General features: G+C 45.6%; 1 non-coding gene and 1 pseudogene across 1 annotated transcript; one reads left to right on the top strand and one right to left on the bottom strand.

Annotated features, from left to right (window-relative positions):
* Positions 1–371: 371 nt before the first annotated feature.
* Positions 372–20,175, bottom strand: LOC144697804 (uncharacterized; annotated as a pseudogene).
* trnal-uaa (transfer RNA leucine (anticodon UAA)) lies at positions 17,725–17,806 on the top strand. The gene has a single exon. It is a non-coding gene; the product is annotated as a tRNA-Leu (tRNA).
* Positions 20,176–20,466: the final 291 nt, after the last annotated feature.

Raw genomic sequence — 20,466 nt, 5'->3', positions numbered from 1 at the left:
CGGTCCTCCAGTCGTGCCCCCTCTTCCTATTGGTCCGGAGCTGCCGTCAATCACCCGGGCATTGTGACGATTGCAGACGCTGAGAGCAGCCACAGACTCAGCCTGACTTGCTGATTCTTGGCAGCATTTTCTGTTTGGGAATTAGAGCTAGAGATGGATGGTCAGTTCCCCTCTGTCCGGGGGGTGGAATTCGCACTCATTTCCCCAGTGCAGTAATTATCATGTTTACTTTACATGAGAAAGTCCCCGGTTCAATCCCGGCTGGAAACTTTGTGTTTAAAATTGCTACTGATGAGGAATTAGCAGTGAGTTTAGTTTCATGTTCAACAGGGTGACAGTTACTGTTGTCTCATTCTTTAAAAGCTCCTTCTTCACCTTTAAACAGGTAACAATAAGTGAGAGAAAACTGATCCACTCTGACCCCAAAAACAAGATACTGCAGATGCTGCAAATCCGACCTCAAAACAGAAAATGTTGGAAACACTCAGCAGGTCAAACAGCATCATTCACAGTGAATGTTTCAGGTCGTTGAACTTTTATCCAAATTGGAAAAATTTCCCAGATTTAACAGTTTATAAACAAGTCCAGAGTCAGAGAAAATGGACAGACAGAAGGAAACAACAAACGGTCTTGTGACAGAATGGAAGGCTGGTGAGAGTAAATGATAAAAGGGACAATGGTGCAAGGCAACATTGGGTGACAATGAGACAATTAAAGAAACTAATGGGACAAGTAAACATATAAGACAGGTTCAGAGGAGGGATAAATGGTAACAGCAGAATCATTACCAGCATCTACTGTCCTAAAAATGGGAGTGATGATTATGATATGAAATTATTAAAATTACCGATGAGTCTGACGAGACGAGCTGCTGTTCCTTGAGCTTCTGTTGGACTTCATGCGGCAGTACAGGAGGCCGAGGGCTAAGAGGCCAGACTTGAAGTGAGGCTGAGAATTAAAATAGTAAATGAGAAGAAGCTCAGGATCACACTTGCAAAGAGAATGGTGATTTTACATGAAGCAGTCACCCAATCTGGATTTAATATCCACAGCGTAGAGGAGACCACATTGTAAATTGAAAGAAGTACAAATAGAACAATGTGTCACTGAGAAAGTGTGTTTGGGGACCTGGAACGTGGAAAGGGAGGAGGTGGCAATGAATCTGTTTCAATAAGTTTGTAACAGGCCAATGCACAGTTGTTCTGCTGTGCTTTATATTTTAATGGGAATTATCAAATGTTTTTACCACTATGATCTTGGCTGGTGGACTATAATGTCCTCGCATTTCTCTGTTGATCTATCCAGGAGGGCTGGTGTGGTAAGAAGGCTTGGTCTGTAAATTACAGTCACTATGAACGTGATAATGGAACATTTGTATATCAAAGGGCAATGATACCTGATCACCTATCGAGTGAGTGAGTTTGTAACAATGTAACTCAAATGATCACAACTACTGCAGGTGATTCTCTGGCTATAAGCTGGTAAGAAAGGAATCAGGAGCATGCAGTCTCACCCAGCTGGACACCAGTGGAGGGGCATTGGCGGAGGATGGATTGGTCAATGGTGTCTGCTGCCCTTGTCCTTCTAGATGGTAGTGGTCGTGGGTTTGGAAGGTGCTGTCTAAGGAGCCTCAGTGAGTATGGAAACAGGTGAGGGAGAGCACTTCAAAGGAATTATCTTGTGTTATAGATATTAAAAAGACTCGGCACACTGTGCATTTAACACAAAGCTGATTTATTTTAATTATATCCAGAATATTAGCACCTACAACTGGGCTGGAGTTTATTAACATCAGCAGAAACAGACCCCAATGAACATGGTTCAGTCCTGGATGTGATTGGCAGAAAAATACAATCACTGTTGTGACTTGTAAACTCGCTGGTGACTCAGCAGAGTGAATGACTGAGTGAATTTCTTCCCACACTCAGAGCAGGTGAACGGCCTCGCCCCAGTGTGAACTCTCTCGGACCTCAACATGTGGGATAACTGAGCGAATCCCTACCCACACAAGTAGCAGGTGAATGGCCTCTCCTGGTGTGAACTCGCTGGTGTACAGTGAGTTGAGATGATCGCTTGAACCCCGTGCCACAGTGAGAGCACCTGAACTGGATTTCATCAATGTGAAAACGTTTATGGGATATCAGTCCCCCGGAGCTTTTATATCACTTCCCACAGTCTGAGCATTTGAAAGGTTTCTCCCCAGTGTGAACTCGCTGGTGTCTCAGCAGGTTGGATAACCAAGTAAATCCCTTCCCACACTCAGAGCAGGTGAACAGTTTCTCCCCAGTGTGAACTCGTTGGTGTGCAGTGAGTTGAAATGATGCCTTGAACCCAGTTCCACAGTGAGACCACCTGAATGGTCTCTCCTCAGTGTGAACACGTTGAGGGGACATCAGTTCCCCAGAACTTCTATAGCACTTCCCGCAGTCTGAACATTTAAAAGGTCTCTCAGCAGTGTGAATTCGCTGGTGTCTCAGCAGGTGGGATGACTGAGTGAATCCCTTCCCACACTCGGAGCAGGTGAATGTTTTCACCCCATTGTGAACTCGTTGGTGTGCAATCAGCTGGGATGATCGAGAGAATCCCTTCCTACACATGGGGCAGGTGAACGGCATCTCCCCAGTGTGAATTCGCTGGTGTACCGTGAGTTGAGATGATCGCTTGAACCCAGTCCCACAGTGAGAGCACCTGAACGGTCTCTCGTCAGTGTGAACACGTTGATGGAGCAGCAGTTCCCATGAACTTTTATAGCACTTCCCACAATCTGGGCACTTAAAAGGTCTCTCCCCAGTGTGAACTCATCAGTGTCTGAGCAGGTTGGATGACTGAGTGAATCCCTTCTCACACTCGGAGCAGGTGAATGGTTTCTCCCCGGTGTGAACTCGTTGGTGTGTAATCAGCTGGGATGATCGAGAGAATCCCTTCCCACACACGGAGCAGGCGAACGGTCGCTCCCCAGTATGACTACGCCGATGAGTTTCCAGCTCACATGGGTAACGGAATCTCTCCTCAGTCCCCACATTTCCACGGTTTCTCTACACTTTGAACAGTGTTTTTTCTTTCCATGTTCAAGATGCTATGCTATTCAGGTTACGATGTATTGGGCAACTCCTTCAGATGCTGTTTTCTGACTGCAGATCCTCCCCTTCTAATATCCTGTGAAGCTGATTTAAAACAGAAAAAGGGGGTGGAGAGAACACAGAAAAAGACAAAGGCAGGTTGTGAAATTGAACTGAATGAAGAGAGAGAGAGAGAAAAAAAACGGGGGTAGAGAGAGATTTTATATGTTTTATATATCTACAGCTTGACCAGAACTGTGAAGGAATCCCCAAAACCCTCAACTTCCACCACCTAGGACCAGGGTAGCATCACCTCCAAATTCCCCTCCAAGTCACACAACGTCCTGACTTGTTTGACATCCAGTCCTGGATGAGCAGAAATTTCCTCTATTTAAATATTGGGAAAACAGAAGCTGTTCTCTTCAGTCCCCACTACAAACTCCACTGCCAGCCACCGACTCCATCCCTCTCCCTGGTAACTGTCTGAGGCTGAACCAGGCTGTTCACAACCATGAAAAAATATTTCACCTGAAGATGAGCTTCCAAACACATATCCGCATCATCACCAAGACCATCAATTCCCACCCCAGTAACGTCGCCGACTCCACCCTCATCTCAGCTCAGCCCCTGCTGTAACCATCATCCATTCCTTTGTTACCTCTAGACTTAACTATCCTAACACAATCCCAGCCAATCTCCCACCTTCAGCCTCTCTGTAATGTTGAGGTCATCCAAAACTCTGCTGCCCGTGTGTTTACTCGCACCAAGTCTTGTTCATCCTTCACCCCTGTGTTCACTGACCTACAAAGGTTCCCAGTTAAGAAGCAGCAAAATTTAAAAATTTTCATCCTTGTTTTCCTCTCTGGCTGCGATCATCCTTATCTCTGTAATCTCCTCCACCCACACAACCCTCCACTCAATGGATTTCCTCTCTGCCTGCGATCATCACTATCTCTGTAATCTCCTCCCCCACACAACCCTCCAATCAATGGATTTCCCCTCTGGCTGCGATCATCCCTATCTCTGTTATCTCCTCCACCCACACAACCCTCTGAAACATGTGTTCATCTCCCACCGGCCTCTTGAACATTCCCCATATTAATCACCCCACCATTGGTGCCGATCTTTCCGTTACCAAGACCACAAGCTTTGGAAATTCCTCCTCCGTTCACCCCGCTCTGCAGCAGCAGGAGCCCCTCAGCTGTCCCCCTGCTCTTGTAAACGGGGACCGGTAGCTTCTCATTCGGGAGACTGCATCTTACACAACATGTTTACGAAGCCCTCCCGTCCACCCACCGGATCGTTCGCTCCCTCAGACCCTTCATCCCTCCCTCACCGATTGCGGATCAGAGAAAGAAGCTTCTCTCCATCGACATTGCTCACTCCGCGCAAGCTCAAACACTGTTCGACACTGCGCCTGCGCGCTGACTTCCTGTTGTGTGGATAGGGGATATTCTCTACCGCGGGGAATGCTGGGTAACCCCTTCCCCCATTGAAAGTCCAAATTAGGATATCCTGATTTGTTTTCCTGTTGCGGAGTGGAAGCTGGGTCGGAGGGTCCAATACTAAAGTTAAGAAACAAATTATACCGAAAGCCAACTGCATGGACCCTCCATTACCCACCAGAAGAAAGGAGAATGGGAATTAATGGCGAATCGAGAATCCCCAAAACAGCAGAAAAACAGAATTCCAACCCCTACAGTCACATGTGAACTCACTAGCATCACAGCGGGTGGGAAGAACAGGTGAATCACTGCCCACGCACACAACATTTAAACAGCCTCACTACTGTGTGAATGTGCTGAACATGCATCAAATGCTTTGAACTTTCAAAGTTGGCGGGAAAACTGAGTAAACCCTCCCGTACTCGTGAATTACCTGGATGGTCTCTCTCTAGAGTGACTGTGCTGCTGTGTCAGTAAATGGGATGACTGAGTGAATCCCATTTCACTCTCAACCAGTACAAATCCTCTCCCTGGTGCCACAGCGCCCATGGTTTTTCAACTGAGACTGGTAATGAAATCGCTCCTCAAAGTAGACAACAATAGCTTGCATTTATACAACACCTTTAATGCATTAAAAACTTTATTAAAACTTACTCATTCAATCGTGAGGGTGATTTGCACCATTGACACTTACTTGAGTCTCCCATTTGCAGGCATCTTGCATTTGTTCTCACCGAGGTCATAAAATGAATGCAGCAAAATCAGACATTCTGAGATTTCATGACGCACTTGAGTGGAAATAGATGTTCTTATTTCACTGCGCTCACATATTAGCAGTTCGTTCAGTCAACAACAGAAATGAATGCGTCTTTCGATACAGATTAACACAGTTACTCACCATGTCAAAGATGTCTCATAGTAATGTGTGCTCAGAACAACAAAGAAGGATCAGATATTACCGCATCATTCTCAAATTGGTTCCCTGTAAAATTCTTCGATGATTTTGTTGAAATGCTGACTGTTGTGCTAAATTTCAAATCAGTCCCATATCAAGTGCATTACCTGGTGTCTGGCAATCTTTTGTTTGCCAGCCACGTTTGCAATTCAATGTTGTATATTTCAGAGAGTCTCAAGTCAACCAAGGGCATTAATATCAAATAGAAATATATTAATACTGAATGTTGAATAACGTAAAAAATTGCTGAGAAAAGTTTGTTGAATTTCGTCTTCTGAGGAGGAGAAGGGCGTTCCTAATAATTGAGCAGAAAGGATTGCTGCCTGAGACATTTGCTGGACCGAGCCTCCTGCATTTTGAAATTCAAAACAAACTGAGGCACCAGGTGGAAACCAACAGTTCTCTTCCTGTAACAAGAGTCATGACGTCTCAGCCTAACCATTGGACAAAAATACCTGGAAAAACTCAGCAGGTCTGACAGCACCTGCGGAGAGGGATACAGTTAACGTTTCGATTCCGTATGACTCTTCAACAGAACTAAGGAAAAATAAAAAGAGGTGAAATATAAGCTGGTTTAAGGGGGTGGGGGGTGGGAAAGGTTGAGCTGGATAGAGGGCCAGTGATAGGTGGAGATAGCCAAAAGATGTCATAGAGAAAAGTACAAAGAGGTGTTGACGGTGGTGATATTAGCAAAGAAATGTGATGATGGGGACATTAAGGGTAGAAAGCAGGACGAGCAAGGTACATATAGCCCTAGTGGGGGTGGGGGTGGTGGGGGTGATCGAAAAAGACTAAAAGGTAGAGATAGAACAATGGATGGAAATACATTTAAAAACAATGGAGATAGGTGGGAAAAGAAAAATCTATATAAATTAATGGAAAAAGGCGTATCGGAAAGGGGGTGGGATGGAGGAGCGAGTTCATGATCTAAAATTGTTGAACTCAATATTCAGTCCAGAAGGCTGTAAAGTGCCTAGTCGGAAGATGAGGCGCTGTTCCTCCAGTTTGCGTTGAGTTTCACTGGAACATTGCAGCAGGCCAAGGACGGACACGTGGGCATGAGAGCAGCGTGGTGTATCAAAATGGCAAGCGACAGGGAGCTCTGGGTTATGATTGCGGATCGACCAAAGGTGTTCTGCAAAGCGGCCACCCAGTCTGCGTTTGGTCTCTCCAATGTAGAGGAAACCACATTGGGAGCAGCGAATGCAGTAGACTAAATTGAGGGAAGTGCAAGTGAAATGCTGTTTCACTTGAAAGGAGTGTTTCATACTAAAGTGCGCTCATAAGGACTGGCACAAGCGATGCTGTAATTGAACCAGAGGAAATGACATAATCACTCCTTTAAACAATTGGTCTTCAGAATAGAGTATCAGGAAAAACGACCCGGCGAGATGTGGAAACCGAGGTGCAGTGCAGATCTGCTGGCTTCCCTCCTGTCTTCTACATGGACGCGATTTATACGCCAGAAAGCTTCTCAGCTGGAACAAAGAGGGATCAAATATCATGAACGAATCATTCTCAAAACTGTTCCCAGTAAAATTATTGGATTTTGTTTCAAAGCTAACTGTGCTCAATTTCAAATGAGCACCATATGAATTGCATTCCCTGCTAACTGGCAATCTCTCAGTCATATTTGAAATTCGAGTTTGCTGTATATTTCAGAGAGTCTCAATTCAAATGAAGGCACCAATAACAGATAAAATATTAATATTAAATATAGAATAGCGGAACAAATACTAAGTAAAGTTTGTTCAATTTCGTCTTCCAAGGATTAGATGGATGTTCCTAATGATTGAGCAAAAAGCATTGCACCTGGAGACATTTGTTGGACGCACACGTCTACATTGAGAAATTCAAAACAAGCTGAGACACCAGGGTGAAACCAACAGTTGTCTCCCTGCAACAAATGACATGGCCTCTCAGTCCAACCATTAGAAACCTTCAAACATTCTGGTAGCTCAGCACTGCCCTATTTGCTGCACAAATATTTATCCTCTGTAAGATTCCGGTCCATGAACAAAAATTATTTCAAACCAAATGAAGTAAACGAACTAGTGAAGCACGTGCTCTTGGCAGGGCTCTGTTAAACTCCGGAACAAGCATTTTCCTCTCTAATATCGCACCCTCGATTGAAGGGGTATGGAGTAAAAGTAATAAGGTTGTAAAAATAGTAAAATTGAAAAAATGACACTTTCGTAAATTCGATATGAGAATCAATTGCATAAATACATCATGTTCATATGGTAAAGTATATTAGGAACCCAAGTCCAAATCGTCATGTGAACCTTGTGATTAAGGCAAACTAGGCATGGATTCTGCAGAAACTACTTTTTCAAAAGGGTATTGAGCAATTTAATGAAAGGGAGGAAAAAACAGGTTTATTAAAAGAGAGAAGCAAATTGTGATTAATTAGTTTGCTCGTTTAAAAAGGGGACAGCGGTCGCATAGTGGAAGGGCCTCTTGTGTGATTGTATGAATACACGGTGCTCGGCCACTTTATGATTAGACGGTTATGTCAGTCTTGCTGCAGCATTCCTGCTGATTGCAGCTGAATTCCATTTCTCTGCAACAGACACCCAGAGTGCTGCTGTGTTGCAGCGCAGTTTAACATTCCAGACAGGCTCAATGGAAACATGACAGTTTCTGTAGTAAAGTGGTTATCACGTTCGCCCAACACACGAAAGGACCCTGGTTCAGTCAATAGTGAGGGTGATTTGTAAGCTTACTTGAATCTCCTATGTTGCAGTTGCTCTCACCCCGAGATCATAAAATGAATACAGCAAAATCAGACGTGGTGCGATTTCATGACACAGTTGAGTAGAAATAAATGATCGTATTTCACTGCGCTCACATATTAGCAGTTTGTTCAGTCAACAACAGAAATGAATGCGTCTTTCAATACAGATTAACACAGTAACTCACCATGTCAAAGATGTCTCATAGTAATGTGTGTTCAGAACGACAGACAAAGAGGGATCAGATATAACTCTCAAATCTGTTTCCTGTAAAATTCTTTGATTTTGTTGAAATACTGACTGTTGTGCTAAATCTCAAATCAGACAAATATCAAGTGCATTACCTGGTGTCTGGCATTCTTTTGTTTGCTAGTCACGTTTGCAATTCGATGTTGTTGTATACTCCAGAGAGTCTCAAGTCAAGCGAGGGAATAAATATCAACAAAAATATTAATACTGAATCTTGAATAACGTAAAAAATGCTGCTGAGTAAAGTTTGTTGAATTTCGTCTTCTGAGGAGGAGAAAGGTGTTCCTAATGATTGAGCAGAAAGGATTGCTGCCTGAGACATTTGCTGGACTGAGCCTTCTGCATTATGACACTCAAAACAAACTGAGGCACCGGGTGGAAACCAACAGTTGTCTTCCTGTAACAAGAGTCATGACCTCTCAGCCTAACCATTGGAGTCTTCCAAGCATTCTGGTAGATCAACACTGCCCTTTTTCCTAAACAAATATGTATTCTGTAAAGATTTCATTCCCAGGACAAAATTATTTCAAACCAAAATGAGCACTTTTGTCAATTCAACATGAAATCAAGAGATAAGTAAATAATGTTCATATGCATAGCTAGGTAAGGAACACAAGTCTAAATCTTTTAGTCTAAATTGGGTGAGGGGAACAGTGTTAATTAAGGCAAACTGGGCATGGAATCTGCAGAAACTCCTTCCAAAGAGAATTGTGCAATTAATTGATATTCAGAAGAATAACAGGTTTACTAAAAGAGAGAAGGAAACTGAGATTAATTCGTTTGCACTTTTAAAAAGCTGACAGAGACAGGATGATGGAAGGGCCATGGTATGGATGCATGGTGTTATGCCATTTTATGATGACCTTGTTATATGAGTTTATATGAATTTGTTATATGAATTTGCAGCATTCCAAATTAAAGCAGCGGAGTTCCAATTCTCCCAAAGATCCAGAGAACTGCTGAGTGACAGCACAGTTTAAGCAGTCACACTTCAAACTGACAGAAGTGGTATGAAAAACCTCTCAATGTTTCATTGATTAAAACTCGAATATAAATGTCCCAGCTCTTAAACATCTGTTTCATTATTTTATCCTATTTTACAGACCAAGTGATCGGTTGAATTTTGGGCACCGTAGATTTTCATCAGCTCTTTATTGAAATCTCTGTATTCCGGATTTAAAATGTGCCCTCTTGGTGACTCTAAAAATGAAATACCTTCAGTTTGTTTCCGAATTTGTAACTGAGACAAACATGGATGGTATTTCTGGTTTCCTGTTTGAAATTTTCGAGATAACTATGGCTGTATTCTAATTGTAGCTTATAATTCCCCTGTAGTTTGAATTCTCCGTGTAAATAAATAACTTTTCTCATTCCTCATTCACAATTATCCCCTTCCCTTTATGTTGAGCTCCTGTTTTCTCTTTCTGGTGTCTGTTACTATTATACATACAGTTGGCAGTTCAGAGGGAATGTGTTCTGTTCTGAATGTGACGCTCCTATTCACTTTGGTTAACTTTAAAATAAACTGTTCTGTAAAATGTTCTCTGAAATTGTTAATAAATCATTAATGTGAAACGAACTATGGTTCTGACGAAATCCTTTCTCCAAGGCCCATTGACACCACTCCACCTTCTCTATTACACGGTTTCCCCCTCTCCCCCACCCCACCCCACCCCACCACCACCACCACCACCACCACCATTTCCAGACAGGTATTTTTCACCAGTCCTGTCTGGGATGTGGGGATGTGCTTGAATCGAAGACCCGTCAGTGAAAGAGTCACTCATTCGTGTTAATACATCTTTCCCTCTGAGCGAGGGGAGCCTCAGTCATATTCTGGTCTGTCAGCTAATTGTAAACAGCAGGACTCTGCTTCATCAGAGGCCGATGTAGGGCAGTGCGTGGAGAAAGAAAGCTTCCTTTACACTGTCCCATCAAGCACTCCCAGGGTCTGTGCAGCAGGGGTTAGATAGAGAATAAAAGTTTTTTTCTCTTTATCCTTTAATGAAATGTGGGTGTCACTGGCAAGGCCGCCCCGAACAGCCCGGCTTCCGAGGCCATTTCAGAGGGCAGTTAAGTGTCAGTCACATTGCTGTGGACCTGGAATCACATGTCGGCCAGGCTGGGTAAAAGTGGCAGATTTCCCTCTCTAAAGGACAGTAGTGAATCAGCTGGGTTTTTACGACAATCGGTGTTAGTTGCCATGGTCACCATTACTGAGTCCAGTTTTCAATTCCAGATTTTATTAATTGAATTCACATACCAGCAGCTGCCATGTTGGGATTTGAACCGAAGCCCCCAGAGCATTCACCTGGACTCTCTGTATCTTGTCCACTTAAACACTCACAAGGCAGAGACGTCACAGTCCATCTTCTCAAGCCAATTAGGGATGGGCAATAAATGCTGACCCAGACAGCCACTCCCATATCGCATAAATAAATAACAAGGAATACACATATACCGCACACAGAACATTTGGTACAAACCCAGGGATGATTCCGAGAGACCGGGGCCGATCTGACACAGACACGTTTTCAAGCAGTAATCCTGCAAGTTATTACCACAGTTTGGGGTTTAATAAGAACACCAGGTAGCACAATCGTGGAAATTCCCAGCGTTGCGGCCTGCCTGATGCAACAAACAACTGAACTCACAGAACATCACCCCAGGGATCCTCTCTCCTTGCTCCATTCCCTCTGATACCATCCTCCTGAACTCACTGACCATCACCCCAGGGATCCTCTCTCCCTGCTCCATTCCTTCTGATACCATCTTCCTGAACTCACTGACCATCACCCTAGGGATCCTCTCTCCCTGCTCCATTCCCTCTGATACCATCCTCCTGAACTCACTGAGTATCACCCCAGGGATCCTCTCTCACTGCTCCATTCCCTCTGATACCATCCTCCTGAACTCACTGAACATCACCCCAGGGATCATCTCTCCCTACTCCATTCCCTCTGTGACCATCCTCCTGAACTCACTGAACTTCATCCCAGGGATTTCGCTGCATCTCCTCAGAGAGCCCTTCATACCATCCCCCCACCACCACCCCCCCACCCCCCCCCCCCACCCCACCCCCACCCCCCGCACCCCCCACCCCCTGTCACGGGAATATCAACAGAGATTTCTGGTCAGACCCCAATATCTTCCAACATTTTCCTTCTGATGCAGAGCCGTTGTTCCTTTAAAATCCTGGAGTTCAGGCGCTCGTTGTTGAACATTATAAGATTAAGGGAGGGAAAAATTGCTGGCCCACCTGAAGGGTTCGGAATGATATTTAAGAAAGGGTAGTGTTAGTGTTTAATCTGTTGCTCTGTCTCAGTCTCTATCCCAATCTCTACCACATTTCTCCCCTCTATTTTTTTTTTTATTGTAAAAATATACTTTATTCATAAAAAATCTTCAATCACATTCAAAACCATTTCAAAAACAACATTACAAGGGTACAATCCAGGTTAAACTTTTACAAAATGTATCACCAGGTGCATCAGTACAAACAATATTACAATCATTTACAGCCTTTCATTTTGATCTGTACAGCCCGAGGGGCTCTAAACAGTTCCCAGTCTCTCGGTGCGCTGTGGTAGAAAGGTCTTACACAGCGACCCTTCCCCATTGCGCCTTTGCGGCAGCTGCCCCAAGCTTTAGTGCGTCCCTCAGCACGTAGTCCTGGACTTTGGATTGTGCCAGTCCGCAACAATCGGTCGGGGACAACTCTTTGTGCTGGAAGACCAACAAGTTTCGGGCAGACCAAAGCGCGTCTTTCACCGAGTTGATGATCCTCCAGCTGCAGTCGATGTTTGTCTCGGTGTGTGTCCCTGGGAACAGCCCGTAGAGCACAGAGTCCTGTGTCACAGAACTGCTCGGGATGAACCTCGACAGCAACCACTGCATCTCTCTCCAGACTTTCTTTGCAAAGGCACAATCCACAAGGAGGTGAACAACGGTCTCTTCCCCACCACAGCCACCTCGAGGGCAACGTGCAGAGGGGGTGAGACTCCTGGCGTGTAGGAAGGATCTGACGGGGAGGGCCTTTCTCACCACCAGCCAAGCTACGTCTTGGTGCTTGTTGGAAAGTTCTGGCGATGAGGCATTCTGCCAAATGACTTTGACAGTCTGCTCGGGGAACCATCCCACAGGGTCCACCCTCTCCTTATCCCTCAGGGCCTCTAGGACGTTACGTGCTGACCACTGCCTGATGGACTTGTGGTCAAAGGTGTTTTTCTGCATAAATTTTTCCACCAGGGACAGGTGGTACGGCACGGTCCAACTACTTGGAGCGTTCCGCGGCAGCGTGGCCAGACCCATCCTTCGCAACACCGGGGACAGGTAGAACCTCAGCACGTAGTGACACTTGGTGTTTGCGTACTGAGGGTCTACGCACCGCTTGATGCAGCCACACACAAAGGTGGCCATCAGTATGAGGGCGATGTTGGGCACGTTTTTTCCCCCTTTATCTAGAGGCTTGTACATCGCGTCCCTGCAGACACGATCCATTTTCGACCTCCAGATAAAGCGGAAGATGGCTCGAGTGATCGCCATCGCGCAGGAGTGTGGAATGGGCCAGACCTGCGCCACGTACAGCAACAGCGAGAGTACCTCACACCTGATGACCAGGTTCTTACCCGCAATGGAGAGGGAGCGTCGCTCCCACATGCCCAGTTTCCTTTTCACCATAGCCACTCGCTCCTTCCAGTTTCTAACGCATGCCCCGGTCCCTCCGAACCATATCCCCAGCACCTTCAGGCCGTCAGCCCTGACAGTGAAGGGGACAAAGGATCGGTCAGCCCAGTTCCCAAAGAACATGGCCTCGCTCTTCCCACGATTTACCTTGGCTCCCGAGGCCAGTTCGAACTGGTCGCAGACGTGCATCAGTCTGCGCACCGACAGCGGATCCGAGCAGAAAACGGCGACGTCGTCCATGTACAGGGAGGCTTTTACCTGAGTGCCTCCACTGCCTGGGATCATCACTCCTCTTATGCCCGGATCCTTCCTGATGGACTCGGCAAAGGGTTCTATGCAGCACACGAAAAGGACAGGCGAGAGAGGACAGCCCTGCCTGACTCCAGATTTAATCGGAAAGCTATCTGTTTCCCACCCATTGATTGAGACTGCGCTACTGATGTTAGTGTAGAGCAGTTGGATCCAATTTCGAATTCCCTCCCCAAAGCCCATTTTGGAGAGCACATCCCCCATGTAGGTGTGCGATATTCTGTCAAAGGCCTTCTCCTGATCCAAGCTGATGAGGCAGGTATCCACACCCCTGTCCTGTACATAGGCAATCGTATCCCCGAGCAGCGCCAGGCTGTCAGAGATCTTCCTGCCTGGCACAGAGCAGGTCTGGTCAGGGTGAATCACCAATTCCAGAGCGGATTTGACCCGGTTGGCGATGACCTTGGACAGAATCTTATAGTCCACATTCAACAGTGAAATGGGTCGCCAATTTCTAATTTCCTCCCTTTCCCCCTTGTGCTTGTAGATGAGGGTGATGATGCCTTTCCTCATGGATTCTGACATGCTGCCGGCCAGGAGCATACTCTCGTACACTTCTAGCAGGTCTGGGCCGATCAAGTCCCACAGAGCCGAATACAACTCCGCCGGCAGGCCGTCGCTTCCGGGGGTTTTACTCTTCTCGAAGGACTCGAGGGCCTTAGTCAGTTCGTCAGGAGTTAGCGGTTTGTCTAGGCTCTCCCGCGTACTGTGGTCTAAGACCTCCGTGATAGAGGACAGGAAGGACTGGGAGGCCGTGCTGTCCGTGGGCTTCACGTCATACAGTCCGGCATAAAAGGATTTGCTGATCCTCAGAATGTCGGACCGTGATGACTTTACTGAGCCGTCTTCTTCCTTCAGGCTGCTGATCACAGAGCGCTCTCTGTGTACCTTTTGGAAGAAGAAACGTGAGCACGTCTCGTCCTGCTCCACGGAGCGGACTCTGGAACGGAAGATGATCTTGGAGGCCTCCGAGGCAAAGTGCGAGGCTTGCTGGCCCTTCACCTCTTGGAGCTCCTCCTTGACATCGACCCCCATCGACTGCAGCCGGAGCAGATTCTGCATCTTTTTCTGGAGTCGGGACATTTCCCTCTGTTCCTTTCTAGCTTTCTGGGTGCCTTTGCGGATGAAAAACCTCTTGATGCTTCCCTTGATCACTTCCCACCAGTGTGTCAGGGACTCAAAGAGGGGTTTCACGGTTCTCCAACCTTTGTAATCCCTCTTGAGCTCCTCAATGTTCTCTGGGGTCAGCAGTTGCACATTTAGCTTCCATGCCCCCCTGCCCACCCTCAGGTCTTCCTCCAAGTGGCAGTCCGCCAGTAGGAGGCAGTGGTCAGAGAAGAACACCGGCTTGACGTCGGTGGATCTGACTGTGAATGCACGGGACACAAACAGGAAGTCTATCCTGGAACGAATGGACCCGTCTGGCCGCGACCAGGTGTATCTACGCTGCGCTCCGTCTGCAGGGTTGCTGAAGACGTCGTGCAGCTTGGCATCCTTAACTGTTTCCATCAGGGATCTGGACGTAGCGTCCAATCTGCTTCCGGCCCTGCCGGATCGTCCAGCCGCATCGATGATGCAGTTGAAGTCCCCGCCCAGAATGACCGGCCTGGAGGTCGCCAGCAGCAGTGGGAGCTGCTGAAAAACCTCCAGCCGCTCAGCCCCTTGTGCCGGGCCGTACACGTTAATTAACCGGAGTGGAGCGTTCTTGTACATTACGTCTGCTACCAGGAGTCGCCCGCCCACCACCTCCTTGACCTCGGAGACGGTGAAGTTGCCTCCCCGCAGCAGAATACCCAGGCCGGAGGAACGAGAGTCGTTTCCGCCCGACCAGATCGATGGCCCGTGGGACCACCATCGTGACCATTGCCTGTAGGAGCTGAGGTGCGGTATCGCACACTCCTGCAGAAACAACAGGTCAGCTTTGACCTTGGCTAGGTAGTCCAAGGTCGCAACACATCGCGTAGTAGATTTAATGCTACGCACATTTATGGATACAATCTTTAAACCCATATTAAAGCATTTATTCTCCTACCAAACCCATTTCTCCCCTCTATGCTGCATTTATAATTAACCTCCACCGCTGCGCTTCCCAGTTTCTCGATCTTTCTCCAGTCTCGGATATTCTCAGTGGGCGCACGGCACCATTAAGGTGCCAAGGGGTCACAGTCCTGAGTCAGGATCACAGGCGGCTCAAACTTCACCGCTCAGCAGAGACTGGAGACAGCCTGTGATCTCCCGCACCTGAATCAATGCGGGTAATAACCAATCACGGTCCAATGGCGTGCGAAAAGCATTGTGGCGTCATCCACTGCCGGGCCAATTGGCGTCAGCCATGTTTGTGTGACGTCGCACCTTGCTCAGATCTGCGGTTAATTGAAAAGAAAAATGACGTCAGTTCTTTTCAGAACAATCGCTCAACCTGATCGCTCATTGGACCATGAAATGCAATGATTCCGAGAGTCCACTATTTAATCTTCTGTTCCATGACAGCGTCAGTTTATGACGCTGGTTATAAATGTAGCATCATGTGCGATGCACTGTCATGACAGAGTAAAGTTTCCTTTCATCCCCAGCTGAGCTGTCCTAGCAGATGATGTCGGCCAGGCGGACCAAATCCACAAAGGAAACGTGGTCACGCTATCACAACGGTTTTACAATTTGTATTCATTACGAGAAGATTTGTGCACCGAATTCAGAAGTAATGAGTCCACTAACACCTTTAGAGATTTTAAAACTAAGTTAAAACATTTATTGACAAAAGGAATAATTTCAAGCACATGCATAAGATTACAGTTACTTAATACTATAACAAATCCCAAAATCCCTAATTAACCTCACTCCCAACTATACACCCTCTTTAGGGCAGCAGTCCAAAATAGCTTTAAAATTTAAGTAGCAAGCAAGCAAATTTACCACAGCGCCTACTTGACAGTGGAATTCCAAAGGCTATCCTCCACCTTTGGTTACTGGACACAGCAGGCTGGAGGCTTCCCCAAGGTTGTTTTGCACGGTCCTATTAGATCTTACATGGCCCCCCAACATAGCCTTCCATTCCTCTTCATATATGTTTCTCTCTCTTTAATCTGTAAATTCCGTTGTTCTTTGTGTCTTTGGAAATTTACTTTTCCCATGATACAAAAAATTTTCATGTTGCTAACATGGTCAGTACCTTTGGGAAAATAAATACACTACTTGACCTTTCTTACCTTCCTTCACTTATCTAAAAATGCGAATTTCCTTCACAATATACGTGCTAAGGCCTCATCCATGTTTACTCAATAGCATTTAAAATACCTTTTGCCCCTAATTTATTTTGATAATTTGAAGCTTGCAGCCTATCTGGCCCTAATGCAATTAAATCGCACAGACAGAACCATACACTCACCACCATAAACCTACTTTACAATAAACCACAATAACATAATGAAAAGATCTGTTAGTTTCATGGCACAGCTCTGACCTGTGACACTGCTGAACTGTCTGCTCTGTAGGTTTGGTCAAAGGTGGAGCCATTGAGCGACTCCAGGTGGAATTCTGTCTGTGAAATATCGACTCTAAATGAAAATATTCGCGAATATCTCTGGATTGTCGTTATGGCAAATTAATATGTTTTTATTGTGTTGATTGCATTATTATTGTAACTGTTTCCCTTTTTGTACCGTTTCTTTATATTGATTCTGAGATTATTTTAATACCAGTTATCTTGATACCAGTTGTATAACATCCACAAATTAAATGGAACTTCACACGGTGCAATGGTGTGCTCCAGTTCTGTTAATATATTCAGCGAATGAATTTCTATTCGCAGCTTTGAATCCTATATTTCTCATGAATTGGATGTATGTACGCTGTTGAACTATTTTTATTCTCATTGTGTTTGAAATTAATATTTAAACGCCTGTTTGTGTGAGAACATACTGGACAACAGATGGCTGACAAAGTTTGGGGAATATTTTCATCAGATCAAAGCGCACAATCCGGAACTGTGACGGCAATGGAAGTAGGAAGGGAGGAGGGTGAGGAAGAGACTTTTATCATTGCCGGATGGTGTCAAACCACCAAGTTTTCAGTTAATATCGGAACACACTCACTACTTATGCCACAAAGACGAGGTACAGCAAAGGAATCAAGGGCTGGGAAATTGGTGTTGAGACCCAGGATCCTCCGTGATCTTATGAAGTAGCTGAGCAAGCTCCAGGGGCCTTTTGGCAGACTCCTGGTCTGATTTCTTATGTTCTCATTCAATGCCGATACCAGTCATGACGATGACTGGCTGTAAGCATTTTGGTAGTGTGGCCGAGCGGTCTAAGGCGCTGGACTTAAGTTCCAGTCTCTAACGAGACGTGGGTTCGAATCCCACCACTACCAGCCGATCATTTTGGGGACTTCGTGCAAATCGCCTCCGGCGGAGGGGAGGCTGCTAAAATTTATAGCAGGAAAGTGAGCGGTGTTTCCGATTGGTCGGAATCCCGAGGAGAGAAAATGTGAATATTAATTACAGGGCGACTGGGAAAAGGCCGGCATTGTGAGAAGAGTTGAGTTGCTCTTCCAAAGAGCCAACAAGAACATGACGGGCCGAATGACCTCCTCTTCTGTAATCATTCTGTGATTTTATATGACCGCTATTGGTGAGCGCACAGGGTCTGCAGGCGAAAGCGGAGTGGTTAAGGTGATGGATTGTCCCCATCCAGTGTCCCATCCAGCCGACTACACTTCTCCTCATTCCTGATTTTAACCTGGCGTCTACAGATACAGGACTAATTATCTGTTCAATGGAATAAAAAACACAGCCAAATACTTTGGTTTTTTCCTATTGGCGTTCATCTACAAGCATTTACGGAATTTGCTGTCGGATTTGTGAAAACAAAACTTAGCCAATTTGTGAAATCTTTGTTTTCTGAGTGTTTGCCTGTCCTTGGGTCTCTGTCACTCTCGGACTTATATGTATGTGTGTGTTCCTGTGTGTGTGTCAATGCGCTTCAGTTCCCCACTTTTACCAATCAAAACTTTATTTATGGCAGTGGTGGGATTCGAACGATTTATATTAGTTGGGTAGCTTCATATTAAAATCGGACAAACAAAAAAGAGCAGCTTTAAAACATGCAAGAGGGGAATTCCGGCTCTATTTGTTTTTGAATGGAGACTGCTCAGCGCCTAAGTGCCCGTATGTTACAAAGTGGGGGGATGATTGACATTTACACTGAGCAACATTAAAACAGACACAAACCGAGTCCTTGTGGTGGAGGAGTTAAGGCAATGGACACACCGAGAGAATGAATTTGTAAATACAAATAGTCCAAACTGAAATCCCTCAGACCTTAGGAACTGTTTCTACTGTGGTCATACCTCAGAAGGAACAGGAAAATTAAAGTTCAATCCCAAATGTTATAATCACCTGGAAAGGCTGAACAGCCTGAAGCTCTTTACGCTAGAAAAGGGAAGGCTGAACGCTGGCCTTATAGAAATGGAATGCTTTGTCCCTGTTTTGTCAAGGATTCCACCTGCAGAATCTGATCAAACAAATAATGAAAAGTTTAGAAACGTAGAATGAAATGTTTACATTGAGGTGTAGTTCTTAAGATCACATTTTGTCATTTGCTGGATCAGCATTTTTGTCGAACTGTCTCTCTGTCATTAAATTACAACACTGACTACACTTCAAAAGCACTCCATCGGTTCTACAACACTTTCTGTTGCCCTGAATTCGTGAAAGGCTCTGTTTAAACGTAAGTCTTTTATTCTCTTCTTCTTTTCCGTCTTTCAATCTAAGTTATCAATGGTGACGTGAATCTGTTCCTTTCAGTGTCGAGCCAACTCTCTGTCTCTATCTGTCTCCGTATATCTGCTTTCGCCCTCACAGTCTCTCTGTCTTTGTCTCGGTCTCCTTTACCTCTTTGCAAAGTGTGAAATTCTGAGACAATTTGACAGTGTTCATGGTGAGAGGATGTTTTCCCTCTGGCTGGAGCGCCTAGAACTGGGCTCACATTCTGCAGATAATGTGTCAGCCATTTAGGACTGAAATGAGGAGACATTTCTTCACGCAAAGGGTTGTGAATCTTTGGAGTACTGTAGCCCAGACATCTGCAGATCCTCAGTCGGCGAGTACATTGAAGGTTAAGATGGATAGATTTTTCGATTCTAAGGAAATAAACGGTTCGCGCGATGGGTTAGAAAATTGATGTCACAGCTGGGGATCCGCCATGATACAAACAAGTGGCAGAGCAGGTTCGAGGCATCTGAAGGCCGCTTCCTGCTCTTTTCCTTACTGTCTATATTTCAATGGAAATACCAGGTAAGGTAAAAGGCGTCCATTATGTTGTCGTGGCCGAGTGGTCTAAAATGCTGTATTAAACGCACCATTTCGTTGGAGGCGTGGGTTCGAATCCCAGAGTTACAATGGGCTGGTATTCGCGCCGTGTCACAAAACCTTCAGACGGGGAAGCTTCAGTTGAAGTGTGCTGTGCTTTATTTTGATGGGAAGAACAAGGAGAGACAATACAAATATGAATTCCTGTGGGGGGAAAGGAGCTTGTGTGGAACCAGCTGATTGGCTCTTCCAGAGAGCTGGCACGAACATGCCCGGGCGAATGTCTTACTGTTCTGCTGTAGCCACCTATCATTTTATATGAACGTTGTAAACATACCCGTAGTCTTGGCCGAGTGGTTAAGGCGATGGATTCGAAATCCATTGGGATCTTCCCACGTAGGTTCGAATCCTGCCGACTACGTTTCCTCATTATTCCCGATTTCAACCAAAAAAAATTATTGGTAAATTGTAGAAAATAAACTCTCCCGCGTTTTCCTATTTCCGTTCATCTGCCACATCTCAAGGAGTGTGGATATCTCGGAAGGTTTTGGGGTTCTGGGAGACTAAAGAAAAAGAGAGGGGCAAGGACATGGAGGGATTTGAAAACAAGCAGGAGAATTTTAAACGAAAGATAATACTTGTCCAGGAGCCAGTGTAGGTCAGAAAGCACAGGGGTGATAGTGGAATGGGATTTGCTGCGAGTTCAGACACGGGCAGCAGA

This window comes from Cetorhinus maximus, chromosome 23 (genome assembly GCF_964194155.1).
Source record: "Cetorhinus maximus chromosome 23, sCetMax3.hap1.1, whole genome shotgun sequence".
Classification (NCBI taxonomy): domain Eukaryota; kingdom Metazoa; phylum Chordata; class Chondrichthyes; order Lamniformes; family Cetorhinidae; genus Cetorhinus; species Cetorhinus maximus.
The sequence above is the reverse complement of the archived record's forward strand: the minus strand, read 5'-3'. Positions and strand labels throughout refer to the sequence as shown.